The 16,334-nt window shown below is 50.0% G+C and overlaps 1 protein-coding gene across 6 annotated transcripts in view; it reads right to left on the minus strand.

Moving 5' to 3' along the window:
• CUX2 (cut like homeobox 2) overlaps positions 1-16,334 on the minus strand; it is a 325,354-nt gene that overhangs the window by 39,966 nt on the left and 269,054 nt on the right. The gene's annotated exons all lie outside the window — the stretch shown is intronic.

Here is a 16,334-nt window from a genome sequence, read left to right on the forward strand (position 1 = left end):
AACATTTATTTGAGAGCGAGCGCACATAAGCAGGGGAAGGGGCAGGGAAAAGGAGAGGGGGAAGGAGACTCCCCGCTGAGCAGGGAGCTTGATGCGGGGCTCGATCCCAGACCCTGGGATCATGACCTGAGCCGAAGGCAGAGGCTTTAACCCACTGAGCCACACAGATGCCTCATCTTTTAGCTATTGAGAAGTTGGAAAGTGTCTTACGTCCAGCTTTTCACCCCTACAGAAGCCATTATTTAATTGGCCATACTTGGGGGGGTGACTGGGTGGCTCAGTTGCTTAAGCGGCCGCTTCGGCTCAGGTCATGATCTCAGGGTCCTGGGATCGAGCCCCGCATCGGGCTCTCTGCTCGGCAGGGAGCCTGCTTCCCCCCCCTCTCTCTGCCTGCCTCTCTGCCTACTTGTGGTCTCTATCTGTCAAATAAATAAAATCTAAAAAAAAAAAAAAAAAAAAAAAAAAGATGAGGCATCCGTAGGTCCTTCCGTATGGAATTCTGTCGTTCCCCCCACCCCCCATCTAGTAGGCACTTCCTCTTCCTTCAGATCTAGACCCCAGCAGTTCTTCAGGTGACTTTCCCCAGCTGCCCACCGTGGGCAGGTACTAAGAACACCTGGATAATGCCAGAGCTTGGTGTGGCTTCTTCTAGGTTACAAAGCTGTTCACGGGAATGGGTTCCCCTGATGCTCCCAGCATGCCCCGGAGGCTGGTGTGGATTCAGGAAACCAGCTCAGAGAAGCCAGTTGACTTGCTAAAGGGTGGAGGTGAGGTTCAAGTCTGGGTCTCTTTCTCAGATGCCACAAAGGCTTCCTGTCCCAGAGGTGTGGACATTTCCACCCAAGCAGACCAGGTGGGTGTTCATGGGGGCCCAGGAGAGCCAGGGCCTCCTTGCTCCAGACCAAGGGGCCTGCGTCTGGTCCACAGTCCTTTCAAAAGCACCAGAGCCCTCTTTCTTGCTGGTCCCTTTCCTGGAGCCTCCTGCCACCATCCACTTGGTGACTGCTCTCTGTTGGGGGCAGAGGCATTTCCAGTGTGGATCCTGGTCACTGGTCTAATCTATACTTGCTTTTCAGGACTGCAATGCGACTCTGGCAAACAAGTCTACCTCTCTGTGCCTCCCCATAAAAGCACCGACCTCGCAGGGCTGGGATGAGCATCCACACACAAAGATTTCAACACAGTGCCTGGCATTTGGTCACCTTGGAATAAACAGAAGCTTTGGCTATTCCTGCCTTTCTGAGCTCCAGTCACAGTGGCTTTCTCTTAGTTCCTCAAATGTACCTTCCTACCCCGGAGCCTTTGTCTGGGCAAGAGCCACTGCCAGGAACACCCTGCCTTCTCCTTTAACCTCTTTCAGCTAGTTAATGCTTAATCACCTTCCATATTGCAACTCAAATGCCACTTCTTCCAGGAAGCCTGCCTTGACCAGCCAGTCATTCCTCCACCTGAGCTCTCCCAGCTCCCCGCACCTTTCCGTTAGAGCACTCACTGTACTTACAATTTTCACTGATTTGCAAGTCTACCTAATTAACACCCACTGGACTGCCAACTCCACAAGGCAGGGCTGGGACTGCGTCTGTTTTCACTCCCCACTGGACCCCTAGTGGGTGAATGAAGTCCAACACACAATCTGACCCAACAAACATCTGCTGAGGGAAGAAATGGGGCAGTGCCTACACACAGGAGCCTTCAGGTCTGGCTGGAACAAGGTCGCCTCTGCATTTTATCCCTCTCCTCCTGTCTGTTTGTTTAGGTGGCGGGAGGCTCTGACAATGGGCGTTTGTGCCGAGGTAAGCAGGTGCGCGAGAACGCTGCCTTCTTTCCCCTGTCAGCACTCCCCCCACGCCCCGTCATTAGGCAGGGCCTGCTCAGCGGGGTATGCCATTATGTCTCCCCGGGCTGATGTAATTATACATTGACATAATTAACCCAGCAAGCGCATTAGGCAGGCCAGCTAAAAATTCATCTATAATTATTTGTTGTGTGCATGCTAATGAGTCCATCTGCACTGCCTTTGTACAACACGGACAAATTAATTTACAAGTCTGGATTTTTTAATAAGTTCAAGGAAACGCTTCCTATTGTGTCCTGGTTTTTCAGAAAGAAGAGAAAGGCCGTGAGCACTTGCCAGGGTCAGGGAAGTTAGATAAACACGGGAGGGTGCAGCTCCGAGCGGGCCACAGAGGGCTCACTCTGGTTCCAAGGAGGTGGAAAAGATCTAGCTCATGGCTTGGGGGCGGGCTGGCCACGAGCCCGTCTAAGCCAAACGATTACACTTGGGTGATAAAGGGTGTCATCCACCCCATTTCCAGCCATCAGGGATTGACGCTTCCCTCCTTCACTCTGCTCGGAGGCCCTGTGGGCCACTCCTTGCTGCCTTGTGCCCTCTGTCCAGGGGGAGCTGCCCTGAGGCGGGCCCCTGGAGAGGCTGGAGGAGCAGGGTTGGCCGGATCCCTGCTTAATAGAGGCTCAGCGATTCTAAGGCTCCTGCTTTTCACCTTCATTTGCTGCTACAGGGTAGAACATAGTGGTTAAGCTCACAGAAGCGGAAGCCCAGCTCTGGATCCAAATCCTCCTTCCAAAGAGCCATGAACCTCATTTTCCCTCTAATACAGTGGGAGAACTACAACAGTTCCTAATTCCCAAGAATTATTACTGGGAAGATAAACAAAGATACCAACAGAAGCAATATGTTCCAAGGGCTGCTGGTGCCAGGTCTGGCTCCAAACTGGCTAATAACTCTGGACAGTTAATTAACCTCCCAGAGCCTCCATTCTCTCATCTGTAAAATGGGGCTACGTGTGTAGGGTGTGTTTATGATGTCTGGATGAGAGAAAAACGGAGATCTGCACAGTGCTAGGTGCCTAGCTGGGCTCGGGAAGGGGGCTAAGGCTGCTATTACATGAGGGGAGGCAGCAAGCCCGGTCTTGAGGTGATCTGGAGGCCAGCTGTCTGCTTGGTGATGCTCTGTGGAGTCTCGGGACCAGGGATGGCCTCATATATTCTCATCAATCCCCAGGAGATCCAGAATCCAACAATCCTGTTTTGAATCTCCTCTGGGGCCCAAAAATTCTAGAGTGGAAAGTCATATTGGGGAGGGACCAAAAGGTTCCCCAGTGCACAGAGGGGTTAAAGTGGGATCCTGTGACTTCCCCGAAGTCCACCAGTGAGTTGGTGGAAGGACCAAGACAGGCTCTTGGGCCTCTTCTTCCCACACTTCCTTCCTAGTTCCCCGATTTGAGGGAGAAAGTGGCAGGGGGATATTCTGATGACTCAGCCAAAGTCAGACTGTGACTGAAATATAACAACGAAAGCACGTGACACGAATTACAATTCCCACGATCTTCACCACAGCACTAAGAGATATGTGCTGTTGTGTTCCCATTTTACAGATGGGGGAACTGAGGCATAAGCAGTAGGGTGAAGTCATGTCCCCAAGGTGAGGCCCAGTAAGGAAGATGTTGCTATTCCCCATTTTCTGGACAAGAAAATGAAGGCCCAGAGAAGAGATATCATGTGCTCAAGGTCACCTAGCTCAAAAGTGGCAGAGGTGGGACTTGAACTCAGGGTACCAGGTGATTCTTTGCAGTAGGCCAAGCTGCCTTGAGGCAGGGCATGGGAATTTTTTACTATTAGGCTAGGAGCATTAGACTGATGGTTCTGTTCTTGGCCTTGCCATTGGCCTGCTGTGCGGCCTCGGACAGAGCACCAGACCTCTCTGGGCTCTCCACTTAAATTCCTATTACAAGTATATTAACCCTGGATGTCAATCAAATAGGGGCGGGGTCCTGTCAAAGTGAGTGCTTTTGGCTGTGGAGTATCCCTAGAGCTGGGATGTGTGGCAGAAAGTTTATATTAGACAACTTCACAGGCTAGCCTGACCCAAGAAGTACGAATGTTGTGAATTCCTAAGCCACCCTGAGACAAAGCGGGAGGGGGCCAGGCTGGGACACGGAGAGTGTTTCCTGCTGTGACATCTCCAGAGACAGCTGCTTAGGTTTTGTGTGTCTCAGTTTCCCCAGTGATAAAATGGGGACAGCAGACCTACTGTGTCTGGGCTGTGCGGGGCTCCCAGGAGATGCCGAGCCCCGTAACGGTGCCTGGCACCCAGCAGACTCTGAGTGTTGCCCTTCCGCTTATTATGAAGACTTGTGGCAGCCATGGAGACTCTTCTGATCTACTATAGTGTCAGCTCAGGCCACACCTGCCTGGGGCTGCTCCCAGCCTAACCAAGCATGACAGGGGGTGCAGAGTGAGTCTGCTCCTGATGATGCTGGGATGGGCAAACCTTGTATCATGGACTGAACTGTGTCTCTCCAAATCCATGTAGTAGAACCCTAACCCCCTGATCCAGCCACATCTGGAGAAAAGGGCTTGAATCCTATAGGACCAAGTGCCCTTATATGAACAGGAAGACGGCAGAACTCTCTCTGCACGTGAACAGAGGAAAGGCAGCTTTGCTGTGAAGTCAGCAAAGGCAGCCACCTGCAAGCTGGGAAGAGAGTTCTCACCAGAAACCAGGCTGCTGGCACCTTGATCTTGGACTTTCAACCTCCAGAACTGTAAGAAATAAATGTCTGTTGCTTAGGCCACCTGGTCTGTGGTCTGGTCAGAGCAGCCTGAGCTAACTGGTACATCTTCTTTGGCGCTGCCTGTCAGCCCAGTCGAGACCTGCCCGGAGCTGCACTGCAGTCCGAGGGTCTTCCCGCCAAGCTTCTTCCCCTCACCCCCAGGTTCAGACCACTTTGCCGTCTAAAGGCTCTCGGCACCTCCTCCTCTCCCTCTCCATCCTACACAGCGTCCCCCCCCCCCCCCGCCCCCCGCAAAAAACCTCTTGCCTATCTAACGCTGTTCTGGTATCTGCCTGCTTCCATAGGACCAAAACCAACATGTGACTACTTTTTCTCCTCTTGGACTCTTAGTTTTCCCATCTGTAAAATGGGGGTAGCCATGGGGCCTCTCCTGCAGAGCTGCTGCTAGAATCAGAGTCTATGGATGTGAAACCCGTGGTGTGGTGCTGGCACTTTCCAGGGAGGAGTCTGGAGTGGGCGGAGCTCAAAGGGGGACCTAGGGGTCCACGTACAGGCTTCGCTCAGCATAAATTTGTTGAGCTCTTGTCTCTGTGTGACGGTCATCCCAGTCAGGTATTGGGGGGGGGGATTGGGTTTACCCTAAGGGCAGTGGGGAGGGAGTGACCAGTTCTATTTCGCCTTTTTCAGTCTTGTCTGAGCTGCTGTGTGAGAAACGAGCTGTAGAGGGAGCCCGAGGGGAAGCTACCAGGACCGTCAGAGCAGTGATGCCGTGATGAGGGAGGCGGCAGAAGTGGAGAGAGTGCTCAGAGGTAGACAGGAAGAACTGATGGGGTGTGGTGTCCTAGGTTGAGTAGTGTTCCCCGAAATTCATGTCCATCCAGAACTTTGGAACTTGACCTTATTTAGAAACAGGGTCTTTGCAGAAGGAATCAAGTTAAGGTGAGGTCATCTGGATTGGGGTTGACTAATGACTGGTGTCCTTTTAAGAAGAGGAGACAGCACAGAGAGACACACAGAGAAGTCCCAGAGAAGACAGAGGCAGAGACTCAAGTGATGCATCTGCCACCAAGGATAGCCGGCCACCACCAGAGGTAGACAGGGGACTGGAACCGGTTCTCCCTCAGCAACTCCTGAAGGAACCGAGTGATCCTGTCAACACTTTGATTTTTGGCAGCTTTGGATGCCTCCAGAACTGAGAGAATAAATTTTCATGGTTTCCAACAACCTAGTTGGTAGGCAGCTCCAGAAAATGGTCTGGAGGACACAGGTCCAAAGTCTGCTCTCCCCCAGTGCTCCACACCTTTATCCCGGCTCCTGGCAATCCTTGGCGTTCCTTGGCCATTGTTTCTTGGTCTTGGCTCTGTTTTCACAAGACTTTCTCCTCTGTGTCTCTCTCCTCTTCTTATAAGAACCCCAGCATACTGAATTAGGGTCTACCTGATGACCTCTTCCTAAGTTGATTACATCTATAAAGACCATTTTTCTAAAAGAGGGTACCAGAGGTTAGGACCTCCACGTATCTTTCTGGGGCACATAATTCAAACCATAACATGTGGTAACTGACTGAATATCAACTGTGAGAGAGGCAGGACTGAGGCATTGCCAAGACTCCAAGTCCCATAGGAAGAAAGTCCTCACTTAAAGTCTAATCTACTTCTCTCCTGCTGCACCATGTTACCTGGCATCCAGGGAACAAGCCCATTGTGTAAGAGAAAGTGTCGGGACCTGGTTCTCACTCTATTGCATTTTTATCCTCCAGATCTACTGAGGCATTGGGCCGTGGGTCGAATAGGGTCCCTGCTCTGGAAAATACACAGCAACGATGGTCTCTTACTACCCCGGGTATTTTTTTACCCTTTATTTCCTCCGCACTGGTGCATAGTGGGAATTCTTGGGTTTTACAGTGTGTGAGAAACTCATTTCTTCCCACCTCCCCTATCTGGGAGAAATCCACGGAGCCTGAGCTAAGCTGCCAGGGGCTGAGTTACGGAGGAAAAAAATGACTAGTACCCAGACGACTGGAAGATTTGCCAAATCACACAGAGGTAAAATGCTCAGCCTTGGGGGCTGGCAAATTCAAGGCTTTCCCCCTTCCCTTGTCCAACAGCATTATTCGATCCATCAGCTAAATGTCACTGGTCTGGCCACTCTTACAAACACAAACTGAAAGAGAGAAAAGTGACAACAGATCTTTAAAATGTTTGGAAGAGGTCTTTCAGAGAACCTGACAGCCACAGGGAAGTGGGGAGCGTCTTGCTTTCATTTCTCAGTCTTCCCTTTCCCCTTGGGGCCCTGCCCTGGCATTTCACATAGTAGGTGCTCAATAAATGTGGATTGTGATAAGCTTCTAAGTCTGCGGTCATTGGTTATAACAGCAATAGGAAGTGAATAGTCACTAATGCAGTCACTATTCACCAGTACATTTTTACTGAGCATCTACTATGTGTCAGACACCATTAGTTCAGTTGCCAAATATTTTCTGAGCACCTGCTGTGTGCCAGGGAGGTTTCTGGGCCCCGGAGATAGAGCAATAGATAAGAGGGAATTTCTGTCTTCCTGGGGTTGACACTCTAGAAAGAAAGATGGATAAAGGGATAAAGGACAAATAAACCAGTGGCAGTAAGGGGACAGAGAAGAAAAAGAAGGCAGGGTCCAGGCAGAGAGAGGCCTGACATGCTTGGTGGGGGGAATGCTGCTAATGGAGCAGGGAAAGCTTCTTGAAGGAGGTAACATTTGAACAGAGCCTTGAAGATGAGGGAGCCAGCAGCGGGGAGAGAGAGAATAATCTAGACACAGGAATCACCACCAGGAGAAACAGCCCCCACCGGACCAAGAGAGGGTGGTGGACCCTTGTGACCAGTTGCCCACCCCCCGCCCCAGGTATTGTCCCAGAAACACAACTTAGCTTAATCTTCACAACAACTGACCCATTTTAGAGATGAGGATGTGGGGCTGACAGAGACTGGCAATGTCCGGGGACTTCCAGTGCCAGCCTCCCTCCCTTCCTGCAGGCTGCTCTGGGTGCTGCCGCCGAGGGTGGAAGCTGGGTTCAGAGCAGGTTCTGACCCTCCAACCACTAGTTTCTGGTCTTTGTTTCCAAAACCCCAGCTACCATCGATCCTGAAGCAGGTGGGGCACCCACATCTGGGGAGCTAGGTTCTGGGGTAGATATGACCTCCACCCAGTGTCTTGGGCCAAAAGTTCCCTAGCAAAGGGAAGCCATTTGTTCAAGGCCACCAACCCAGAACAAGGCAGAGCTGAATCTGAACCCAGTACAGCCCAAACGCCAGACATTGACATACGTACTTCACAACTTCTGCTGAATCCACCTGCCCCTAAAGGATTACCAACATGACATTTGTCCTTATATGACTCAGTTTTTTTAACTAAAAATATTTTAAATTATCGTAAATAGATCATTGGGATCCTATATCATAAATAGAAGGTGCCTAAAACCATAAAAATAAACACAAAGAGGGGGCACCTGTCTGGCTTGGTCGGGAAAGCATGCAGCTCTGGATCTCAGGGTTGTGAGTTCAAGCTCCACACTGGGTGAAAACTGATGTTATTAAATTCTAGTTAGACTCTCTTGTTACCTAAGACTGGGATCCCAAGGCTGGCTCTCCCTTGGCTAAAAAGGGAGATGCACAGGTATTCTATAGGTGTTTAAGATGCTCTAGCACCGGACTGAAGTTTATCTAGAAGGAAGGAGGTGACACCCGGCATGCAATGTGTTCAAAGTTTCACTGCTGTGCCAGGTACACTGAAGCTGTTTCCCGTGCCAGGTGACCCCATAAGGGGAAGTGCTGGGTCCCACCAAGCCCCCAATCTTCAAAGTGACCCATGTCCCCACTTTGGTGTTTGGCAAGCCTCCTATCCTGGTGTCAGGAGAAGTGACCAAACATCCCCGCATCTCCTTGTCTGGAGCAGGGAGCCCAGGTTCTGCCAGGCTCAGCACTTCCTGCGAACCTTTCAGCCAAGACCCACAGCTGCCCAGAGTTGGGCGCAGAATCCCTCACTTCACTCCTGCGACAGACACACAGTCGATACCTGGATGAGGGCAGTGGCAGTGGGAAGCCAAGGGCCTTGGATCCAACCTGGACGAAAAAGCCCCAAACAGGGAGAATCCCAAATCAGAAATGTTTGACTACAACAAATCTTTTGGATTAATCGAGCACGATGGCAGACACGGGAGATCAGACGCGAGCCATCCGAGGTGGCAGGTCCCGACGGGAGCGCAGGGAGGGGGACACTGTCAGGAAGCGGAGGGCCTTTGTCCTACAGTCATCAACCTGCTCTTTATGCATAAACTGCTTAATAAAATGACTAATTCATTTTGGTTACATTGGATCTAACCCCTTAGAGAATATTGCCAGCAGACTTGTAATATTTTAATACCACACCGGGCTTCACGGAGGCACTTCGTCTATTCCCTCTCCCACCGCTAGCTGATGCTGTGGTGTTTCTTCAGAAAGCGTCTATGGGGTTTTTGGTGGGGGGGGGGAGCCGGGGAGCTAGGAAAAGCTGTCTCATTCCTCCCACTGTGTCCATCTGAAGGAAAGTGGCATTCAGAGCTTTTTTAGGAAAGCTGGAGCCGCGAAGGCTGTCCGAGAGGCTGTTTAGAAACACATATATGCAGAAGTATGCGTGCGCCCCTCCAAAATATCTTGGAGACAGAAGCCTTCTCCCATCTGGGCCCAGGCTCTGGGCGCCTGCATGGGCGGGAGGCTCGGGCTACTGACGGCGGCAGAGAGACTAACTCTGATCCTTTAATCTTAACTTTTCGAGAGCAGATGGGGTGTGGGGCCCGTCCACACAGCCGTGAGCCATGTGTCCGCCCACCCGCTCTTCCATCCACTGCCAGGACCGGCTGCTCCGGGGGGTCTTCTGGCTGAAGGACGGACAGAGGGCCTGGGGAAGGTCTTCCTTCTTGGCACGGGGTGATGGTGGGAATTCAACACCAGCATAGCTGCAGGGACTGTTTACTGAGCACATACTAGGTGCTAGACACCCAGAGGGCCTTCTAGAATCTGCACCACGGTTACTCCTCTCTGAGGTCCCAGGAGGTAGGTGTGCTTTTCCAGACCAAGAAACAGGCTGAGAGGCAGAACCAGCCACTCAGGGTGGCCCAGCCAGGGAGCACCAGAGCCCGATTCAAAGCCAAGTCCATTATAAAACAAATAAAGTTCCCATATACGGAGTTTCACAGAAAGGCAGGCAGCGACAGTGTGTTTTGCTTCACATTGTGCTCCTGGTGGTGAGTGGAGGGTCCAGCAAACAGGAGGCGCTCAATATTTGTCTCATGAATTGCATGGGGCTGCTACTCTGTACCAGGCACCATACTCAATGTTCTTTTTCTCACCAAATCCACCCAATTGGCCTATAAGTAGGTATGATTATTATCCGTGTTTTATAAATGGGGAAACTGAGGAGCAGAAAAGTGAAGAATGACAAGGGGAGCTCAAGGCAGGACAGGGATTGGCCCTGCTCGGTAGGACGGCCCTCTGGCCTGGGGTCCCTGCTAGTGCTTCTCCTGGTGTCACTCGGCTCCCTGAATTTGGAAGCTTGAGCCGGGAGAACGAGGAGTTCTTAGCTGGGGGGGTTAACTTGTTCCTCTTCTGGGTAACACACTTATATTTCAGCAAAGGGCCCATCCTCTCAATCTAGAACCTCTTAACCTACCAGCAACAAAGACCCTCAGCTGTTTGTCACTCTTTTTGGAGGCCAAATGTCCAGTGGTTTTGTTCAAATCCTTTCAATTTTTAAAATGAACCTGCAAGTAGGTTAGGAGTCTGGGTCAAAATTCAGACTCTACTGTCTCTCTGCTGTGTGACCTTGGGCAAATGCCTTGATCTCTCCGAGCCTCCATTTTTTTCAGCGCACAGTAGGACAGCTTAGCTGCTGTCAAGGGGACTAAGGGGATCATGGACTCATTTCTGTGAAGGGCTGTGCTGCATAGCCTGACGCACAGGCACCCCCCAACCATCCCTGCAAGGGTGGCAGCTGATGCTTTAGGACCACGTTCAAAGCCTGCTTTCTCTGAGGTGCCTCCTCCGGCTGTCCAGCCGCGGGGCCCTTTCTCTGGCAGTCTGACTTTGGGTCATGATGGCCCTGCCAGCCTCCGAGTCTCTGAGGGCAGAAGAAAGCTCAGGCTTGAGCTCCCACAGGGTTTAGCTCTAGTAGGTGCCCCAAGTGAACCGATGAAAAGCCACAGCTGATGTGCCTGGCTTCCCTTCTGCAAGGGAACAGCCGTGCATTGAGCACCTACTGGGTACCAGTATCATGCCAGATGCTTTCGTTTAATCTTCCTCCAGTCCTTGGTTACCAAGAATACTTAAAGTTAGACGGGCCGCCATGGTGGGGGAGCACTTCTGGCAGGGGAGAGGGTGGTGTAATGCCTTCTAAAGTCAGCTGCCATCTTCGGGAAACTCTGACCTTGTTTCCTACGGGATCAAGTGAGCAGAGGCATATTCAGGGAGAAGGGGATGGAAGTGAGAGCAAACAGAAACAAGAGTTTCTCGTTGTACTAAAATCTTTATTACCTGTATTTGTGAAGGTGGCTTATCCACTAGATGGCGGTAGAACTAGTCATTTGGGACAAAAGCAAAGCTAAATTCTTAACCTCCCTTGCTACTTCCATCAAAGATTCATTCTCTAAAAATTAAGGTCACAGAAGTACTAAAAAAGAAAAACCCAAAACTTTCAAGCAAGAAGGGGTTTTTAAAAATATGACATGAAATCCAGGAAATATAAAAGCAAAGGTTTGACAAGAATTTCTACGTTTCTGCAAATATTTTTTGAAAGCAAACTAGGGGAGAAGATAGGAGACATGTTTACCAGGACAAAGATTATTATCTGTAATATATAAAGAGTGCCTACAAATCAATAAGAAAGTGATCTCTGACATTAAAATGGGCTGTAGATACATGAACCAGTGATTCACAAAAGAATATAAGAGGCTCATAATATTTGAAAAGATACTTAGTGTAACAAATGCATGAGTTCAGAATAAATTCTGGGTTTGGGGCCAATGCATGGCTACAATCTATTTTCCTTCCCAAGTTCTCTTCCTTGTCCTCAGAACTACAGCACAGTACCAATAAGCTGCTCATTCCTGAGCACCCTAAATGCCCAACATTGGAGAGGGCAGTCCAGAAAATTACAGCACAGCCACACAAGAGACCATTACACACGATGAACCAAAGTTACTCAGGATTTTTAATCACACAGGGAAATACGTATGCTCATATTGGGTAAAAGGAAGGATGATTCAAAATGGTACAAGCAGAATGAACTACTGTTTTGAGGAAGTACATAGGGAAAAGATCAGAAAGAAAAATAATGTTCCCACTGCTTCTCTAGTAGGGAGTTCTGTCTCCTTCTTTCTACTTTTCCGTATTTTTTGAAGTCAAAAGCATGTATATGTGACTTTTATAATTGGAGAGAAAAAAAAATTAAGCCCCAAACACTGTAAAGTATTTTCCTATTCCAGACTCAGTCACCCTGTTGCCTAAACTGCTCACCCCATGTCCTCGATAACTGACAGAACCTTGTGAGATCAGCAGCAAACACTTGTGATCTATGTAGCTTACACTCTGATGTCAGCTTTGCAGTGGGCTGCTGGTTATCAGACCCTGCCAAATACTTTCACACCCAGCACAGTGAACCTTCGTGTCAAATAGTGAGTAGCTGCTATTATTACCCCTCTGCTAAAGACATAGAACTCAGAGCTCAGAGAGGTTCGGGCCCCTGCCCAAGGTCACACAGCTCAAAACTACCGAACTGAGAGTCCTACCCTGCTGTGTCTGACTCTGCAGCTGGAACACCTAAGCTGACCAGCTTTGCCTCCTGAAAGAAGCAGGGAGAGAAACACCTGTCAGGAGTTGCCGTCTCCTGCACTGGATTTTTAAAAAACCAAAGTAAAGCAGAAAAACCCATTTTGGGGGCACTCACCTCTCTCTTCTTATCTCTTCAGCAGTCCTCTTCTGCCTGCTCTCTTACTTGCTCTCTCCTTGTTTCCTTTCTTTTCATTTCTTTCTTTCTTTCTTCCTCCCCTCTTCCCGCCTTGTACTTTTAACTAAGCACTCAGTTAACAAGTTAGCTTTGTGAAGCTCGGGTTGGTACCTGGTGACTGCGAGCGCGATAAAGAAATCAGCCGCCACCGATACAGAAGTCAGAAAGGTTTAAATCAAACCATCCTCCACAACAATGACATTAATTATGCTTTTAACACGTTTTACTGCTTTTTTTCTCACTTCACGCCACATCTGTGTGAACAATATCCAAAAGATTTACGGTTTTCTTTCGTAATTACAGACATACAGGCTGCACACTTATCAAAATACTTGCTGAGCAATCACGCCATATCGCATTCTCTGCCAAAGATTTGTGTTGGCAGCAGTCATTCAAAACAAAAATGTTGAATCAGGACTTGTGTGGCTTTGGAGGGGGGTGGAAAGTATTTCGACAAATAATTTGCCTGTCAAGAAATATAAAAACAGGAGAGTGTGCATCCTGGCAAATTTTCCAGGAGTGTTATTTTTCTGGAGGGGGTTGGAACAGCGTGTGTGTGGGGGGGACAGTGCGCCGGGAAGCTCCAAGCACCAAAAACACATCTGACATTTGGTTCTTGTGTCTGAGGATAAAATTTAATGAGAACAAAAATATGTCTTCCTAATTCCCCTAAGAAATCATTAAAACATTTTGTTATTCTTAAATGTCTCGAAAATGAATTAGAGCCCCTAAAGGGGCCGTTCGAACAGTATGTCTCCATCAGTTAAGGCTCCTTGTTCTCCAACTCAGTGACAGCTAGGGACGTACGTCTCCCCCGCCTCTCCATTTCTGGGGAGCAGAGTTGCGAAATCAGATGAGTGGAGTCAGCACCAGACTTGGAATGACCCCTTTGGGGGGAAGGGCAGGAGGGCACGAGGACCTTCTGGAAAGCTCTGCACTGGTCTTGGGAACTCTCGCAGTCCCTGGGGCTGGCACTCTGGCCCTGTGATTGTGTTAACCGCCCTATCTAGAGAAAGATGAGGGTTTCACAGTGAACCCTGGAATTAATGACTCTTTTCCAAGCAGGGGCCATAGCCTCTCTCACCCTCAAGCGCTAGGCTTGCTGGAGCTCCCCTAGGTTCGCCATAAGCAATGGTTATTCGAGGGATGATCTGGTCACCTGCCAGCGGCATGCAACCTCCCCGAGGCCTGGGCCCCTGTCTGCATTTGCAGGCTCATGATTAGGTTCTCAGTGTCTAGCAAGTGCCAGGCACACAACAGGCACTTAATAAATGCACTTAAATAAATGTAAATAAACACGTGATAGGCAGAGGGCTCTAGGTCAAAGAGCGCCTTGTCATTCAAATAACCCTTCTCCCCATTTCTGCATGTGAGTCTTGTTTCTCATTCATTCAACAACTATTAGGTGCTTACTGTGTACCAGGTTCTGGGTATACAAAACTGATATGACCAGTCAGTACCAGGCTTAGAGAATTTCACTTCTAGGAAAGCCAGACACATACATGATGACAAGTGTAGCCCAGTCACTAACTTACACAAGAGGAGGGAGGGGCTTGCGAAGTCAATTAATTCATCTGCAGTCACCCAGCGAGTGAGTGGTCTGGGTAGGACTCCAGCCTGAGCCCCGAATCACAAGCCTATCTCAGAGCTGCCCCCTGGTGCTACAGGGGAGGTACATGGGGTCTAGGGGAAGAGCCTTGTGTGGAGACTCCTAGGAGACATTTTTGGGGTCTATTGTGGGTCACTTTCCAATGTCACTTGTTGCTGATCTTGTGGGACCGTAAGGACTGAAAAATGATGGTAAATATGAGGGTTTATTTTCCCAATTATTTTTTCCAGATAGCTCTAATGAGGGTAGAGATATAAGCAGAGCATCTGCTACATGCCCAATGTGGTCCTTAGTGAGGGGGGCAATGGCCAGGGCTGTCTTGGCCTCATGGCCCGGGGGCCATGTCTTCATGGTGGGCATAGAACCCCAAGGGCTATGCTGTCCAACTCCAGCCACTCTCACTGCCCAAACATCCTCCTTGAGACACACACAGCATGCTGCCTTCCAGGGAGTGTAGGACCAGGGCAAAGAGGATGGAGTGTGCACATCCCTTTGTGGGGGGCTGAACGGGGCCCCTGAACATATACCCATGTCCTAATGCCTGGAGCCGGTGAAGTGACCTTATTTGGGAAAAGGGTCTTTGGCAGATGTAACTCAGCTAAGGTCTCTGGAGGAGATCACCCTGGATTATGGGGTGGGCCCTAAATTCAATGGCTAGTGTTCTTATAAGAGAAAAGAGCTGGAGAGTTGGGACCCAGACATAGGGAGGAGGGAGCCTCGTAAGGACAAGAGGCAAAGACTGGAATGACAGGGCCACAGGCAAAGGGACACCTGGAACCACAAGAAGCTGGAAGAGGTAAGGAAGAAGCTTCCCCTAGAATCTTGAGAGGGAGCACGGCCCTGTGGGCACCTTAATTTCGGATTTCTGGCCTCCAGAACTAGGAGACAATAAACATCTGTGGCTTGAAGCCCCCCAGTTTGTGGTGACTTGTTATGGGAGCCCCAGAAAACAAACACAGCCTCCCCCACGCAGCTGAGTTGTGACACGGAGCAGCCACTCTGGACATAGCAGCGTGTGTGCGGAGACCTGAGCCCCACTCTCCTGGCTGTGAGACCTCAGGCGCCAGACTCAACCTTGGGGTACCCCGCGAAGGGGGCTGGTTGGCCTGTTCCCCTGGAGCTGTAACATGCAGACGGTAGAGCGGCCTCAATGCCAGGCGTTTGCCTTCTAAACCCTGAGGCGCTCCCAGAGCTCGGGAGCTTGTTTCATCCTGTTCCTGGCAGCCTCAAGCCCTCCCTGGCTTGTAGCCCCATCACTTCAGCCTGAGCCAGTCTTCACATGGCCTTCCTCCTGGGTCTCTCTGTGTCCTCTCCTCCTCTTACAAGGACACTAGTCACTGGAGGTAGGATCCACCCTGTATCCACATGGTCTCATCTTGAGGTCCTTAACTAGTTACATCTGCAAAGACCCTGCTTCCAAAGAAGATCATGTTCCAAGTTTCAGGGTAGACATGAGTTTTGGGAGGACACCACTCAAGCCACCCTAGTCGCCCAAGACAGACGGAATGAGGGACTTCCCCACCCACAAACACAAAGATCCCACAAACGATCTCCCCATAGAGTAGAAAGGACTTCGCCTTCTCCATGACTCGGCTTAGCTAGGATTTCATGTTCTTCCTCATAAACCCCCAGCCCTGGTCACCCGATAGCATTGATCCCTGTGGTTGTGTAGAAGGGCCCCAGAAAGGACCAGGAGGCTGTCCGGATGGCGGGAGTTGGCAGAGGGTACCCTCCCAGCACCACCATTGTAAGCGAATCACTTACACCTCCCTGGGCTCCCGTTTCGGAGTCATGAAATGAGAAGGTGGCAGAGGAGGGGCCATTTTGGAAATGGGAGACTTTTTTACAGACGTGTGTCTGCATATCTTAGGCACACACCTAAGTGTGCTCAAACCGCTCACAGCTCTACAATCCACACCAAGATCAAGAAGCAGCATCTTTGGCCCCCAGAGGTCCCTTGTCGGAACTATTGGCTCTCCAACAGAAACCACTCTCTTGACTTCTAACAGCACAGGTTAAATTTTTTTTTTTTTTTTTAGTTGAGAAGAAATTCTTAGAACATATAATCTACCATTTTAAAGTGAACAGTTCAGTGGGATCTGGCACATTCATGAAGTCACATAGCCATCACCCCTATCTAGCCCCAGGGCATTTCCATCCTTCCAGAAGGAGACCCC

This window comes from Mustela lutreola, chromosome 11 (genome assembly GCF_030435805.1).
Source record: "Mustela lutreola isolate mMusLut2 chromosome 11, mMusLut2.pri, whole genome shotgun sequence".
Lineage (NCBI taxonomy): Eukaryota > Metazoa > Chordata > Mammalia > Carnivora > Mustelidae > Mustela > Mustela lutreola.